The sequence below is a fragment of the Solanum stenotomum genome, unplaced genomic scaffold, assembly GCF_019186545.1.
Source record: "Solanum stenotomum isolate F172 unplaced genomic scaffold, ASM1918654v1 scaffold23261, whole genome shotgun sequence".
Classification (NCBI taxonomy): domain Eukaryota; kingdom Viridiplantae; phylum Streptophyta; class Magnoliopsida; order Solanales; family Solanaceae; genus Solanum; species Solanum stenotomum.
Window position 1 is genome coordinate 95983 of NW_026027413.1, and position 5895 is coordinate 101877.

Below are 5895 nucleotides of genomic sequence, written 5' to 3' on the forward strand. Positions count from 1 at the left end.
ACAATCAATACGAATCTAACAACACCAATATCGTGAAATTTGGAGAAAAGGGTAAAATAGTCAAAAAAATCTCGTTCCGAAAAATATTCTCGAAATTTGGAAATTTTTAGTGAAAAATGTTCCCCAAGAAATTTAGAATCCAATAGTGAAAACCGTTTCGAAAAAGGAGTTGAAATGAGTTCACAAACTAAAATTTTCTATTAAATTCGGATTAGGCAAAAAACCCCAAATTTTACAATTGAGATCTCAAATTTTGATGTTAAAATCCATAAATAATCGATGGAAATCAAAGATATAAGTTGGAAATAACTACCCAATGAATTCCTTGCGAAAACCCACTTGAAATCACCTATTTTCGAGCTCTCAAAGTCTAAAAATGGAGAAATGGGTATTTTTCAAGTTGGGGGAAAATGGCTACTGTTTTTTTGACTTAAAAAGGACTGCTATTGCAGCTGAAACACAACAATAACACCAAAGTTTAAGTCCCCGTTGGACCCTCAGGATTCGTTTGGAATCTCGTGCACACAAACTAAATATGTACCCCCACTAAATTCGATGTTCCGGACTCAATGGAACCGTCAAAATTTGAATTCGAGGACTCCTTGACCCGAAATTCAATAAGATGCCAAGAAACTAGTTTAACGCCAAAAAAATTCGAAACTCAAACGGAGCGTCTAAAAATTCAACCAAGACTCATTCTAGACTTAGAATCGCCTCCCGAAACCAACGGTACTCTCGGAATTTCAATCTGAGCCTCGGAACCTCATATGTTGACCAAAGTCAACTCTTTGTCAAAATTTCACAACTTTAGCAACTTAGGACCTCAATTCTTCGTTTCAACTCCAAATTTGACTTCGTAACTTCACACAGATCTGTTTTGACATTCTAAAACTGTCGGAATCGACGGAAATTCAATCCGAGTCCCGAAACTCCAAATGACTCGAAAAAGCACTTTTTAACCAACTTTTAACTCATAAAAACTCAATTTTTTACCAACTTTTCCTCAAACCAACTTTACAACCACAAAACATGGGACTCGGGGCAACAACCGAAAGGGCAAAATAGTCATTTCCACGAAAAATTACCAAAATGACCTTTCGGGTCATTACATCTCTTAATCACCGTGTAAAGTTGGAAGTGCCCATCTAATATGGGACGGAGGGAGTATAGTTTATGTATTGTTATAAAATTAGTAAAGATTGTTATAATATATTTTGCTCATAAGTGAGCTAATATAGAAACTTATTTGTCATTTGTCTTTTTAATTTCAATTTTAAATAGCAAATAAATGTAGCGATAAGATTGAGGGTAGAAATGAAGCATATCTTTCTAAATTTAAGTAAAAATAAACAGAGTAGAAGTAACATTAGGGTTATCGATAGGACGATTCATTCGGTTATTTTTTAAAAAATTATATCATTCAATTTTTCGGCTATTTTATAATGTATAACCAAAATTAAAATTTTAAAATCATCCCAATCCTAATTTATGTGACACAAGCAGTACAAAAATTAGTCTTTTTTTTGTTGTCTTGTAGATATTTTAAGTTATTATTTATTGTAAATTATAGTACTTTTTATTAAAGTTTTTAATAACATATGTTACTTTTTATGTTTGAGAGTTAAATCAACTTTTTTTTGTATGTCTTTTAATTTTATATGTGTTTTGTCCTTTTCCATTTTGAAAAATCAATACTCTCTCCATTTTATTTTATATGTCATTTCTTTTTATAAATATATTGGCTATTCCCTCTTGTTATTGGAACACATGTTGACTTGTGGTGAATACTTATTCCCTCTTCTTATATAGTAATAGTGAGATCATCAATTTTGTCAAAAACACAACACATACATGCAAGAAATTATCTTTTATTTTTCATTCTTTCAAGTTATCTTCATTATTTGTGCATGATTCAATCTCTAAATTTCCTACCATTTAAAATTTTCAAAAATCCCCTCTCGGATACATCACTCCGCTATCGCTAATGCATCTCTATCTCCCTCTCTGATACATCCCTCCCCTCTCTAATACATTTCTTCCCTCTCGGATACATCATTTCCCTCTCCAATACATCATTTCCCTCTCTGATACATTCTTCCCCTCTCTGATACATTCCTTCCTTATGTATCCGAATGTCTTATCCTTTCTATGATACATTCTTCCCCTCTCGGATGCATCCATACCCTATGTATCCAAAATTCTAAGGATGTATCCGGAATTCGTGTATTAGATTGTGACATACACATGATAACGTGGAAATTAAAGTTAGAGAAACCAAGACGAAGTCACGTTTACATGTCTTGGTCCATCAACTCCAATAACTATTAATTATGACTCATAATAGAATATTCTCTTTCCTATCTGTTTTTACTTACTGGATTTAGACTATTAATGTAGAGTCACCTCAATATTCCTTGTACGTAATTCCAAACCCAAACTGCCTTTAATTTCTCTGCATTTGCATGTCAAGTGGCCTCTATAGACTTTTATCAATGTATAGTTTTTTCTTTGTTAAAGAAAAAAAGAGAGTCAGAATTGATTTAAAAAAGGAAAAAAAGAGTCGCGGAAAATGCAACGCAATTGAGCTAGAGTATGTCACACATTATTCTTAAATGTCATTTGTTACGTTATTTTATCATAAGTTATGTTTTAGGTCCAAATATACCCCTTTCGTTATACAAGACCGAATCGAAAACCGAATCAAACCGCTAACCGAGTCAAACCGAAAAAAAAACCGACTAGTGGTTTGGTTTGACTTGGTTTGGTATTGGAAAAAAAAACACGACTATATTTGGGTTGGTTTGGTTTCAACTAAAAAAAATCAACCCGAGATCAAACCAACCCGACATTATATATATAATTTTAAAATTTTATTTTATACGTAAAAATATTTACTTTGATATAATTTTTAAATATTTCTTATATTTTTCATAGTTTTTATCTTTTAATATATTATTTCATGTTTGAAAGTTAGAATTTTTAGCAGTCCAATAAAGATTTTAGTCCATAGATGTTGATAATTATAATAAAGCTTAAATCAAAATCAAATTAAAATTAATGCAAAAGGAAATCAATTCAACACTAAGAATGACAATAATATTGAATGTTTGTTCTTTAGTTTTATACAAGTTTAGACAATTAAAATACATCATCTAATTTTAATTTCCTTTAATATTTAGTCATGTAACTAATACTTATTAAGCTTTTTTTAGCATGATTTAATACCTTAAATTATGATCATTGTCATTATTACTTATTAATTTGCAATATTTGTTTTACGCGACTTCATTATTATTTTTTTGTTAGATATTTTAGTTTCATTAATCATATCATATTTTGTGTTATTTTCTTTAGAAAACACCTTAGATAGTTGTATTTTGGTAGGACTAAAGAAATATTTAAAATACAAGTAAATTATATGTTTGTATGAATACTTTACCGGAAAAACCCGAAAAACTCGAAAAAATCCGAAAAACTCAAAAAAATCCGAAAAAACCCGAGATTGAAAAACCCTGGTTTTATTGGTTTGGTTTGGTTTAGAAATTCAAAAATCCGACACAAATGGTTTGGTTTGATATTTGAAAATCATGAACCAACCCGGCCATGTACACCCTACGGCTCTGATTATACTTTAACACAAATTTAACCTTAATTTTAACGAAAAACACGTGACAAACTTAAAATCAAATAACGCACCTCGAATTTCAAATACTTAATTCTTTTAGAAACTCATTCCCTCCGCTTTGAATCTTTTCTTTGCATCTTCTTCTTAAAAGAAGTTAATAATTTGTCATATGCGAAAACTGAGATGGTTTTTCTTTCTTTCTTTCGAATTGAGGTATTTTTCTTCAAAATGTATATTTTTTAAAAGTGTCAATATTAATGAAAGAAAATACACTATATATTCAGATATCTTCTAAAAAATTTCATCATTCGAAAATCGATTACTCCCTACGTTTATTTCTGTACTTTTATAATAGTAAGAAGATGTGGGTACAATAATTAATTTTATAGAAATAAATTTGAAGATTTTTAATTTGTGAGGGAAAAATGCAGCACAACGATGTTGCCTGATATGCATATTATATTATTTCTAGTATAAGAAATTTAAAAATAGAATAATGAATGGAAAAATGAAAATAAGAGCTCAAAACGGAGGGAATGAGTTACACAAGTGAGTTTCTAAGCAAATTGAGAGTAGATAGTTCGATTATGAGTTTGTCACATGCTTTCCCGTTAAAATTAAGGGCATATTTACACCAAAGTATAATGAGAGGGGTATATTTGGATCCAAAATATAATATGAGGGTATATTTGGACCGAAAGTAATACGAAGGGTATATTTAAACTATTTCCTTTACTATAGAGGTATATTTGACCCTTTACCGTTAATTTATTATAGACAATCAATTCATAGAAAATGATCTCTATATAGGGATGTACAAAATTGAACCGAAAACCGAACCAAACCGCAAATCGAGTCAAATCGAGAAAAAAAACTCGACTAGTGATTGGTTTGACTTGGTTTGGTATTGAAAAAAAAAACCCAACTATATTTGGGTTGGCTTGGTTTTAACTAAAAAAAAACAACCCGACATTATATATAGAATTTTAAAATTTTATTTTATTACATAAAAATATTTACTTTGATATAATTTTTAATTTCTTATACTTTTTCATAGTTTTTATCTTTTAATATATTATTTCAAGTTTGAAACTTAGAATTCTGAATGGTTCAATAAAGATTATAGTTCACAGATGTTGGTAATTATAAAAAAGCTTAAATCAAAATCAAATTAATACTAATGCAAAAATAAAATCGATTCAACACTAAGAATGACAATAATGTTGAATATTTGTTCTTTGATTTTACACTGGTTTAGACAATTCAAATACATAATCTAATTTTAATTTCCTTTAATATTAGTCATGTAACTAATACTTATTAAACTTATTTTAGCATGATTTAGTACTTTTAAATTATGATCATTTTCATTATGATTTGTTAATTTGCAATATTTGTTTTACGGGATTTCATTATTATTATTTTTTTGTTGGATATTTTAGTGTCATTACTCATCATATTTTGTGTTATTTTCTTAACAAACACCTTAGATAGTTGTATTTTGGTAGGACTAAAGAGGTATTTGAAGTACAAGTAAATTATATGTTTGTATGAATACTTTACCAGAAAAACACGAAAAAATCCGAAAATTCAAAAAACCCGAAAAAATCCAAAAAACTGAGGTTGAAAAACCTGAGTTTTATTGGTTTGGTTTGGTTTATAGATTTAAAAATTCGACACAAATGGTTTAATTTGATATTTGAAAATCCGAACCAACCCGGTCATGTACACCCCTATCTCTATATAAATAGTGAGATCGTCAATTTTGTCAAAAATACAACACATACATACAAGAAATTATCTTTTATTTTTCATTCTTTCAAGTTATCTTCATTATTTGTGCAAGATTCTTGACTTAGCCCATATGTCTTGTTCGGAGATATATCTTCAAATTATCGATATCGATCGTTGGAAATAAGGGTTATCTTAAGAGATAAGTTTTAAAAACACACCTAAATTATACCGCTTTTTTGAGTTTTATACCTAAACTATTGAGATTGTGAGTTTCATACCTAAACTATCGCTTATTAGTTTGAGAAACGCGCCTCTCTCTTTTATACCACTCTCATCATGGTGTGTCTAATACACTCTCTTTTATTTTAAAAAAATTGTCACATCACACTTCACATGAACAAAACATTTCACTTTGATAAAAATTAAATAAATTATTAGTATTAGTTAAAATTAAAGATTAAAATCATTATCCCAAAAAAAGTTAATATTTTTTTATAAAATAAAAAAGTAAATTTTTTTTCTTACCGCACTCTATC